Below are 12,368 nucleotides of genomic sequence, written 5' to 3' on the forward strand. Positions count from 1 at the left end.
AGGTGGGTGCGTTGGTATGTAGGTACGTACGTATGGATGGGTAGATGGATGGTTTAAAGTCTGTTTTGTTTAACGACACCACTAGAACACATTGATTTATTAACACCGGCTAGATATTTAGAGAAGAAACCCGCTACATGTTTCCATTAGTCGCAAGGGATTTTTGTGTGTGCACCACCCCACAGACTGGATAGCACATACCACGGGTTTTGATATACCAATCATGGCGCACTGGGTGGGACGATAAATGGGTTCACGGACGGGGATCGATCCCAGACAGACCGCGCCTCAGGCGAGCTATTTACCACCAGGCTACGTCCTGCCTCGGATGGATGGTTGCATGCATACAGCTTATACAACAACACTGGATACAGAAAGGATCCAGACTATAGTCGGTAATAAAAACAGTATACATCATTATATCACCCCACCCCTTCCCGCTTATACTAACATAACTATGAATTTTACATTTTACTAACATTAAAACGTCTAAATAAATATCGTACTCCAACACAAACAAACCGTCATAAAAAAAACTTACCAGACATTGCAATTAATATATGTACCATGTATCAATTCATTTCTCAAACATAGATCATGAGTTAACATAAACAGTGGCGGATCCAGAAAATCCATTTAGGGGGGCCCCAGTGACATGAGGTGGAATGCCAAGGGAACTTTGGGGGAGGTTAGGATGGGAATCGTAAAAAAATGAAAATTAATATATAATAAAATTATAACAATCGCAAAATTTAGGGGGGGGGGGGGGGGCACTGGGACCCCCCTAGATCCGGCTCTGATAAAAATAATCTTTGCTAAACTGCGTGAAAAAGTACTTGGTAATTTTTATTCCAACTCGGGAGTAGCCAACTGTGCGTATTTCTTTCAGCTTATTGATTTTTCTCTCATTTTCAACAACTTAATATGTGAACGCAAGTATATACCATGGCATCCAGTTTTATTCAAGATGCGTTTAAGAGATGTGTTAAGTTTTCAAACACGATGCAAGTCAAGAAACTAAGGGAGATAATTCAAACTTAGAAAAGCAAATCCATGTTTTCGCAAAGTTATCGGTTTGTGTTGAAATTATAAATGGAATGAAAGCTCAGTTTAACAGTCTTAAAGCCCCTTAATTTTATTTAAATCGTTTGGCATGTCACAACTGTAGAATTCATTTTCTGCTCATCGGAAGAGACTTTCGGATTATTTTTCTGTTATCAAGTAAAATAGTTAAATTTGAAAAAAACCCACCCCAGTTCTTAACAAAAGTGTGTTGAGTAAAGAAATACACACCTGCTCATTGCCAATGGTTTTAAAATAGAAACTCATAATTTTATTGTATCTCTGATTAAAATAAATTTCTTAATTTTGTTTGCGAACCTCTTTAAATTTATTTTATCTGTTTTTATCTTCAGCATATTTTTATTACACTTTCATCTTCTTTTTGAAAATGTTCTTTGAATTTAAATATTGTCGTTCCTACTATGTCTCCCCTTTTAACAGAACTAGTATATCTGGAATAATAAACATAACCCCACCTTTTATATATGAGAGTAGTAGAAGAACAATTTTTGATTTTTGGAAATATACTTAGTTTTGTGTGTCATATATTCTTTAATATTTTGGTATTGTCCTAGGTGTGAGAATGAAATGATCACACGTGGATATGGGAGCGGACGGCGAGGTTTTCGAATACCGTCCATTTTGAAAATAAAAGTTGACAATTAGTCGTTATGCCCTCCACCCCTAATACCCCCAAAAACCCAATCGCTCAAAAAAGTCCCCCAAAGAATTATTTTTTAATGCATAGACCGAATATACAGAATGAAATATATATTGTGATGCATGCCACACCCCGTCACCACGGTGATCGTTTTATAAACACCTCATACTATTGCTTCTCATACATATGCATCTTTTTCAGTGTATTTATTGCCATTATATATTGGGAGTGGTCGAAGCCGAGGGTGAAGTAAGGTGACTGTCACGCAAATCATTTCATCCAGTGCACATTAACATACTGCCTCGTGTTACGGTTTGTGATGTTTATTATCATCTTATTCCAGTCACATGATTAACTATTTATGTATTTTTGTTTAGTTTAAAGTTCATTGAATTCTTTATTACAGGGGCGTCATGGGGGGGGAGGGGGGGGGGGAGTGTCCATGGGTTCATACGAACCCCTTTTTGAGCCAGTATGATTTTTTTTTAAAACTAAAAATGGCAAAAATCGAAAATTATGTTTGCTCATGTCTCATATATCTTTAAATTGCCTTCCAAAATACATTAGAATGCAGCATTTGGCTGCTAGAAATACAAAGTATTTCCGGTGGGGGATACCCCCGGACACCCTAGCAGCCTCAATTATTTTCGACCCCCCACCTTCTGAAAAGCTGGCAACGCCCGTGTATTATGTTGATATTACATGCTATTACCTTATCAGTTTGTTTTCCTTTTGTTATGATGCATTGTTTTGTTAAGTATTTCTTGAACTAATAGGAAGATCTAATAATTATAATAATTTTTAATAAAAAAGGTCTGTCCATGCGTCGTGATTTTACATACATGTCGTTTGTTAGGGGAGACAACGATTCATACTCGAAAATATGCGCGGTCGGTTTGAGATCGATCCCCGTCGGTGGGCCCATTGGGCTATTTCTCGGTACAGTTAGTGCACCACGACTGGAATATCAAAGGCTGTGGAATGTGCTATCCCGTCGGTGGGATGGTGCATATAAAAGAACCCTTGCTGCTAATCGGAAAGAGTAGCCCATGAAGTGGCGACAGCGGGTTTCCTCTCTCAATATCTGTGTGGTCCTTAACCATATGTCCGACGCCATATAACCGTAAATAAAATGTGTTGAGTGCGCCGTTAAATAAATCATTTTCTTCTTTGACGCGAGACAGTCGTCAATGGTGTTGTGATCAACCCACTGGTTTTAAGGTGTATATATGGTTGCATTTTCTATTTTTGTTGTAAATACACTCTACGATCTTGGGAATGAATTTAGCAACTTGTCCAAGCAACATCAAGGGCAGGTAACGGGACATAAATTTTTGTAATAACGTTGGACAGAGCAGTTCTTAACCTAACAAAGGGTGGTTGGGTGGGCAGTATCCACTCCCATTACCCAGTGATATAGTGTCTTTTCTAGCAAGACAAAAAAGACACTTAAATTAAAAATTCCATATTTTCCTGGGTGGGGACAACTGCACCATATGCACCCCCCATTATATACGATATACACGCCATGCCCATGATATACGATACACACGTACATGGCTTTAATATTTCAAAAACTACCACTAGCCGTCCTACATCGAGCAGTGTGATGTCGTCGACGACATCACCAGAAAAACTATCACGACACCGACCGACATGATGCCCACTACAGAGGAGGCAAAGTCATTGGATACTGGATTGACAAATCAGGTGATGCGAGAATAGAAAGACGACCAATCACAAGGATTTAGGGAAAGGGTCCATCAGATGGGTTTAAAACAACGAAATAATATTTACAACCGGAATTAAATTACGACAAATATACATAGTCACACACACACACACACACACACACACACACACACCACACACACACTAAGAAAACAGACTTGTAAATAATTCCTAGTATTGAGATTGTTGATTATACTTGAATATAAAAGATAAAGAGAAGATAGATATGGGAAGGAGATAGAGACTAATGAAACACACACACACACACACACACACACACACACACATACACAGAGAGAGAGAGAGAGAGAGAGAGAGAGAGAGAGAGAGAGAGAGAGAGAGAGAGAGAGAGAGAGAAGATAGAGTACACACACACACACACCAAAAGGGACAGAGAAAGAGGGAGGTGAATAGATACCAAAGGAAACAGAGAGAGAGAGAGATATAGAGAGGGGAGAAGATAGAGACTAAGACTAAAGAAAAAACCCACACACACACACACACACAGAGAGAGAGAGAGAGAGAGAGAGAGAGAGAGAGAGAGAGAGAGAGAGAGAGAGAGAGAGAGAGAGAGAGAGAGAGAGAGAGAGAGAGAGAGAGAGAGAGAGTACACACACACACACACACACAGAAAGGGACAGAAAAAGAGGGAGGGGAATAGCGATACCAAAGGAAATAGAGAGACAGAGAGAGATAGAGATGGGAGAAGATAGAGACTAAGACTAAAGAAAACACACAAACACACACACACAGAGAGAGAGAGAGAGAGAGAGAGAGAGAGAGAGAGAGAGAGAGAGAGAGAGAGAGAGAGAGAGAGAGAGAAAAAGATAGAGTACACACACACACACACACACACACCACACACACACACACACACTCAGAAAGGGACATAGAAAGAGGGAGGGGAATAGAGATACCAAAGGAAACAGAGGGAGATAGAGAGGGGAGAAGATAGAGACTAAGACTAAAGAAAACACACAAACACACACACACAGAGAGAGAGAGAGAGAGAGAGAGAGAGAGAGAGAGAGAGAGAGAGAGAGAGAGAGAGAGAGAGAGAGAGAGAGAGAGAGAGAGAGAGAGAGAAGATAGAGTTCACACACAAAGAAAGGGACATAGAAAGAGGGAGGGGAATAGAGATACCAACGGAAACAGAGAGACAGAGAGAGAGATAGAGAGGGGAGAAGATAGAGACTAAGACTAAAGTAAAGACACAGAGAGAGAGAGAGAGAGAGAGAGAGGGGGGGGGGGGGTTCGCTGGCAGTAGTATAATGGCATGGGGTGCCATATACATTAATTTCAGAAGTGACCTTGTGTTTAACGATGGTGCTGTAACTGCCTAACGTTATATTCATGAGGTTTTGAGACTAGTTCTCCAACATCTCCTAGAACGTCAAGGGCGACAGCATTTACCTTTGATATTTCAGCAAGATATCGTCCGTCTACATACTGCAAGAATAATAATTAATTTTGTTTACTGGCCACCTGTATCCCCTGATTTAAAACCTGTAGGGTATATACTACCAAATCAAATCCCATAGACGACAATAGTAACATATGTGGCTAAAACTCCTACCTGCAACGTATCAACCGACATAAACGCCACGGATATAAATACTACCAACCCTCACACTTAAAGTGAATCAGAAAAAATTGGGGGTCAAGCTGCTCGTTTCTGAGATAACGGGTAGCGTCTATGACTACCCTAGTTCCGCACAAAATTCGAGTACTTTTTTTTACAGGTACCCCATACATGTTTCAAGCACAAGGCTACTTGACACATTGGTACTAGGTGAAATAAAATTGCATATTTGTTTTACCCAGATGAAACTATTATTTTTTACAACCAACACACTCACATTTATAACCAATCACAGGACTTGTGGTGTTCACTTCTCTATCAAAAGTTGCGTGCACCTCGAACTTTGACCCAGCCGGAAGTTATTTGGTTTAGTACTACCTGTAGGATGATCTTGGAAGACGGGTACGCCAACGACATCCACCACCAAATACTGTCGCTGAATTGACTGTGGCATTGCGAAAAGAGTGGCAAAATATGCCTCAAGTAATTGTAAGACACCTGTGTGAGTCAATGACCCGACGCCTTAGAGTATGTGTTCGTGCTAACGGTGGCCATACAAGATGCTAACAAGTTGCACCGACATCCATTGACATTAAAGTATTGATGCATAACGCAACATGTTTGTGCTATCATAATGTTTCACCACTTTAATGATTGTTGCTTTGATGTAAAAATATGCGGCAAACAAAACCGCAATTATTATTAAGAATATAAAGTTATACAACTGATAGAGGATTCAGATATTAACTACCATTTATTTTATACCTTGCTGCATTTATACATTCGCATTTTACTTTATGTATTTTAGAAATTTTCCCAATATGACGGTGTTAGCGTGTAGACCACTATTGCACTGAATAATAAAAACATGCTTCAATTTATTACATATGTTTCAGGCCCCTTAGATGATTCTAATTGGGATCCAATAAAGAAAGAAATAACCCCTGCTTATGTTCCCACCTATTGGAAGGATTTAGTTGCTGGTACAAGGAGGAAAAATCCTTTTGAAGTTGTGACAATGACCACATCAGATTTTCTTAATTATGATGGACTGGCAGACCATATACACATGAAACGTGCTGATGGGGTTGAAAATCCAATATATAGATATATATATATATATATATATATATATATATATATATATATATATATACTTCCATTAGGAGAGACCACTGAAGATGTTTATAAAATACAGTTGTGATAATGATGCTCCGTTCTTTAAACTTAAACGCCCCCGAAAGACAAATAGACGGAGCTTAGCTACATGCCCGGAAAACATTGTACTCCCATAACTGTACAGTGGCCCAGTTACAATCAATCTTTTGAAGATGAAGGACTTGTTGGATATGCTTACTGTGATACCCACTATCCATCATTACATCCACAAAAGTCTGCCATAGAGTGAATATGTCCCACGTTTCCACCCAGATTTTACAGCTAAAACAAAATAATGCTGATTTGCCATGGGTTTATGTTCCAGAATTAAACGTTTCAAACACAACTTTAAATCGTGAACTTGTTAAGTGTTCAACTTATCAGGTCTAAACATATTTACATGTTGTTTAGAAAGCTACAAAATGTTTTACGAGAGGTTGAACAAGTTGCAGGGTTAATAGTACATAACCGCACGAACCCTTCTGCACCTAATCAATCAGGTTTCAACTATTACAGTTGTAATTTCATTTGCCACTTGTTATGAGTTGGTGTTTTATTGTTTAATAAAAGTTTGATGAATAAATTCATGAACATTATGTAATTCTGTTCGAGAAATACTGACCTATTCATAGTGCAAGACTGGTCCAGGTGAAAACTGCATATTTTGCATAATGTCTAAATTTTAGCAACATCATCATTTGGGCCAAATTAGAGCTCATGTGAGAGTATTCAATATTATAACATTCTATTTACCATTACTTTATTGCAGTCTTCGAACTATTTCATTCAGTGGCTCATTTTTGTTTCTATTTCTCAACATTTTGCTTCTCTCACCTGTCTCTCTCTATACGTCTGCCGATCCCTCTGTCTGTCTCTTTGTATGTTTTCTTCTGTGTATATCGGTCACATCTTCACACACGCACACACACACACACACACACACACACACACACACACACACACACACACTATTTGTATATCCCCTCCCCTTCATTCTCTCTAGCTCTTTTCTCCTGCCTGACTGTTTCTGTCTGTCGTTCAGTCTCTGTCTGCCTCTACCTGACTCTCTATGTGCATCTCTCTCTCTCTCTCTCTCTCTCTCTCTCTCTCTCTCTCTCTCTCTCTCTCTCTCTCTCTCTCTCTCTCTCTCTCTCTCTCTCTCTCTCTCTCTCTCTGAAACAGGATTTAGCTGAAGGTAAGCCAGATCCATTCTCGGTGGACCATTTCGCTTTTTATAACATTCAAGATAGTGCCTCACAACTCGTATAGTATACATCAGTGTCACGGGGATTCTATATTATCAAAATATCTCTCCGTAGATATCTATCAGATAAACCCTAGTATGGCTCGTCTAGGTATGATCAGAGATACGATCTTATATAAGGTATATATTATTATAGCACGTTAGTTCTCTAGAAAACACAACAAAAACACAATACACTTTGGAATCTGTATTAATCTACGCTGACAAATGTACAGCCGTAGTAGTTAATTAATAACAACAATAATAACAACCCAGAACTGATCACTTAATTAGTTAATCTCTAGGTGTCTAGTTACACAATATGCGAATCACTTCACCGTGACACAACACCCACACGTGTGATAATTGAGAAACGCTTCTAGGAGAAGTTAATTAATAAAGGAATTAGAACACCATTCCTAACTGGTTAATTTTTAATTAACCCTTACTACTCATTCAGTAACGTGTGATAATTTAGAAACGCTTCCAGGGGAACTTAATTAATAAAGGAATTACAGCTCTATTCCTAACGGGTTAATTTTTAATTAACCCTAGCTACTCATTCAGTAACCTTGTAACACAGAATTAATACTGGTACCTATCACAATAAAGACAATAACCTACAGTTTACCTAGGTCTTCTAGGATGACCGGCTAAGCTTTATATTACCAAATACTCGTATAATGTTAGAACAAAAAGTCTACGATTTACTTCGTCAGATGACCGAAGACACTGTCTAAAGAATATTGGTATAATACAGTATTAAAATATTTAAAGTCACATCAATCATATCAAGGTTATACACAGAGCAGAAATAAAATATTTACCAGTCCAAACGGACAACGTTCCCGGGAAGCCTTCCTTTTCTGGTCCTCTCCCCATATTTCTAAAAACTAGCTATTTATTATAAAATCAGAATTCGCCTGGGGGTACAAGGCGGTACCTCCCCCTATCATCTGATATTCCCACCGCGACCAAGCGGTATTATTTCTCTCTGATCGTCAGACTTACTGACGCCATCGTCGCCAAATCACGGTCGTCGAAACCGCACTCGCAGAGGTATTACGTAACTACTCGCCACATGGCCTCCACAGCTGGACTAAGTGCATATTGGAATGCCCGATCGCGCGAAGTATTACGTAACAAGTTGCCCACCTGGTCTACGTGCAATGAACTGCACACGGCCCTCTAACACAATTAAAATCGCCACAGGCGAAAAGAAATTAAGAGCATGTACCGTCACACACCCCCACCTCAAAAAGGATATTTCCTCTACTCTAGGAATAGGGAAATATACTACATTAAAACAAAAGGTGCGTTAACCGACGCATACGGGCATTTATAACACATGTAATAATATAAGGTGACTACCAGTAATCACACTGAGTCTCTGAGTCCCTGGTATACAAAATAAAATATATATAAACAAAACAGAAATCAAGAATGTCAACACATTATCATAACGTTCAACTTCGGGACAGGGCATTGGATGTGCCCTTGATATGTCCAATGATAATTGGGTATTCTTGCAGAGGAAGACTCCATCTCAAAACTCTCTGGTTGGAGGCTTTCATTAGGATGGTCCAGTCCGTCTTCGTCTTCTTGGAACAGCACAGCTCCAGCACCCACGTCACTGGCACCCACAGCTAGCTTGAACGGCATTCGGTAGTCTGGTGCTGCCAACACGGGAGACGAGTAGCGCCTCTGCTTGAGACGGTTGAATGACTTCTCGCATTCATCTGACCACTGGGACTTCGTTTCCTTCTTTTTCAGTGGCGCACGTTTTCCAGGTTTTCTCCGATAGGCATGCTGTCGAATCGGGGTAGCGTTGGGTTCCAAGCGCATATCCTGGCTTAAGGTGTTGGTAACCGTTGGAAGGTCCTGACAAATGGAAACATTGTCTTATTTCAACGTAGTCAACTTTGCTCGCTGGGGGTTCAAGTCTGCTAGAATATGGCCATTGGCCAACTTGACCTCTGCAGTCTTGACGTCATCACAGGAAATTGAGTGACCCTCAATTTGGACCGGTCTCTCTGGAACTATCGGCAGTCTGTCAAAATAACCTTTTAGCAAATTGATGTGACAATACCTACTTTTCCTAACCCTATCAGGAGTGTTTATCACATACCCTGTCTCATTAACCCGTTTGTGCACAACATAGGGCCCGAAATACCTGTTCTGCACAGAACCCCGTTTAATGGGAAGGTACAGCAGCACCTTATCCCCTGGTTTAAATTCCTGACTCCTAGCCTTCCTATCAAACACTGATTTTATTTTGCTCTGAGCATGGCTCAGTTGCTTCCTAGCTAGTTCGGACGCCGGCAACCTCCTATCCCTAACTCTTTTATTCATCAATACTCTCTCAGTTAACAATGTAGTGCGAACTGCCAACAATTTTGGATCAGCCCCCTGCTCTAGAATTAACTCTTGTGTATTACAAGGTAAATCCCCTCTATCAAACACAACTGGTTCAATTCCCCTCTGCGGGAGATCAACAGGTTCCACCACATTTAATTTGTCAGTTGACTTATCTACCATTTTACTGATAACCTCATCCACTCCAATTTCATGGCTCACACACGTATCAGACAAATCACAAATATCCTCTAGGTCTCGTGTTAACCTACTGGCCATAGCCCTAGTCTTTACACACGCAGGATAACTAATCTCATCAACCTCACACTCTTTTATGGGTAAAGGGCTGTCTTTCATTAACAATTGGTCACATTTCGGCTGACAACACTGACTAGTCAAATCATTACCCAACAAAACTCCTATGTTTTCAACAGGCAAGTCCTTCACAACACCCATAATGACTGGTCCCGTCACAAACTTCGAACACAAGAAAACCTTATGTAACCGGACAACCATTTTTTCTCCAGTAACTGAGCTTAAAGCCAAACTTCGTCCTATGTCTGAATTTTCAATACCAGCTAAACACTTTTGCGTTATCAGACTCTGACTACACCCGGTATCTCTATAGATTGATATTGCCTTAGGACGCAACTCTTGTTTCACATCACAAACCATACCAGTGGACACATACGGGTTTACTTTCTCTGCCATGGGACTAACCATTAACTCTCTCGCTAACGGAGCTGACCTCACTAAACCGACCACTTGCGCATTATCGCGTTTCCTTTTAAAACAGTCCCCGATAAGATGGTTATCCTTTTTACAGTAACTGCAATGTGGACGAAAAGTTCGTGCATTGGCTGATAATGCAGGCCTATCCTTACTTTGCCCACCAGGTGCATTCCTTGCCTGACTACCTGACCAACTAGATGACTCTCCCCGATAGTTACTTTCCCGGGAAAAACCTGGCTGAAATTTCTTCTTATCACCCTGTTGTACAGAGCTACCCTGTACTGCCTGAGTTTTGTGTATTAACACGTAATCATCTGCCACTATGCCTGCCTCCTCTATCTTTTTGACTTCACGATCCTCTAAGTGAATACGTAAGCTAACTGGTAATCCATTTTTAATGTCCTGTAAGATCAACAACTCCCGTAACTCGGTATATGACTCTACCTGATGAGACACCACCCATTTATCAAACATCCCTGCCTTCTTAGCCACAAACTCACTATAAGACTGACCCTGCGTTTTTCTCAACTCGCTATACCGTAAACGATAATCCTCAGGTCGTAATTCATAAGCACTCAACACTGCAGCCTTAACTAGGTCGTACTGACTTGCTCGCTCATCACTCATTGAATTATAAGCTATACTAGCCTTCCCCTTAAACTTAGACACCGTCCAATTTAGCTGCTTAACGGCCCGTTCAAAAAGTTGAAAGAACATATCTACCTCCTGGTCATCAAATACCGGCACTGATCTATAAGCCTCCGACATGTTAAACCCATTTCCGGCTTCTCGTCTGACTTCTTCAGTATTCAAATTTAACTCATGTTCCACTTTTAATTTTTCTAACTGGAATTCTCTATCCCTATGTCTATCTTCTCTATCCCTCTCTTCTCTTTCTCTCTCTCTCTCTCTCTCTCTCTCTCTATCCCTCTCTCTATCTTCTCTATCCCTATCTCTATCTTCTCTATCTCTATCTTCTTTCTCTCTATCTCTATGTCTATCTTCTCTATCTCTCTCTTCTCCTTCTCTCTCTCTCTATCCCTACCTTCTCTTTCTCTCTCTCTCTCTCTATCTAATGCACGTTCTTCTCTTTCTCTTCTCTTTCGTGCTCAAGCTTTTTAAAAGCTAATTGTTGTTCCACACTTAACTCATTTATCTCTATCTCTGGAACAATCTCACTGTCTTCCATAACAGGCCTATCACCAAAACCTTCCTGGATAATAATTGTCTTTATATCACCTAAGGTTTTAGCTGATGTTAAATCAATTTCTCGCTCACCCGCGATTTCAACTAACTCGGCCTTACGTGCTCGCTTAATCTCCACTACACTGAGCGTAGGCCTATCCAGCAAATTCTTATCCATGTTTAGATATGACGCACTTATTATTAATTAATTTTCTAGTGAACAACGTGCTACTTCGAGTAAATTTGTAAAAATTAATTTATAAAGCCCCCATTTACAAACAATACTTTTTTAAATATGCATGTCCCGTTTCAGATCCGGGACGAGCGCCCCAATTTTCTACTCCTGTCACGGGGATTCTATAATTCCCGTAACTGAATAAAACACGATTATCAAAATATCTCTCCTAACTGTATATCTATTAGATCTCTCTGTAACAGGCGGTTAAACCCTAGTATGGCTCGTCTAGGTATGATCAGAGATACGATCTTATATAAGGTATATATTATTATAGCACGTTAGTTCTCTAGAAAACACAACAAAAACACAATACACTTTGGAATCTGTATTAATCTACGCTGACAAATGTACAGCCGTAGTAGTTAATTAATAACAACAATAATAACAACCCAGAACTGATCACTTAATTAGTTAATCTCTA

The 12,368-nt window shown here is 39.9% G+C and overlaps 1 protein-coding gene across 3 annotated transcripts in view; it reads right to left on the minus strand.

The window, feature by feature from the left end:
* Nucleotides 1-12,368, minus strand: part of LOC121381131 — a 217,930-nt gene that overhangs the window by 65,395 nt on the left and 140,167 nt on the right. The window lies entirely within an intron of this gene.

This window comes from Gigantopelta aegis, chromosome 9 (genome assembly GCF_016097555.1).
Source record: "Gigantopelta aegis isolate Gae_Host chromosome 9, Gae_host_genome, whole genome shotgun sequence".
Lineage (NCBI taxonomy): Eukaryota > Metazoa > Mollusca > Gastropoda > Neomphalida > Peltospiridae > Gigantopelta > Gigantopelta aegis.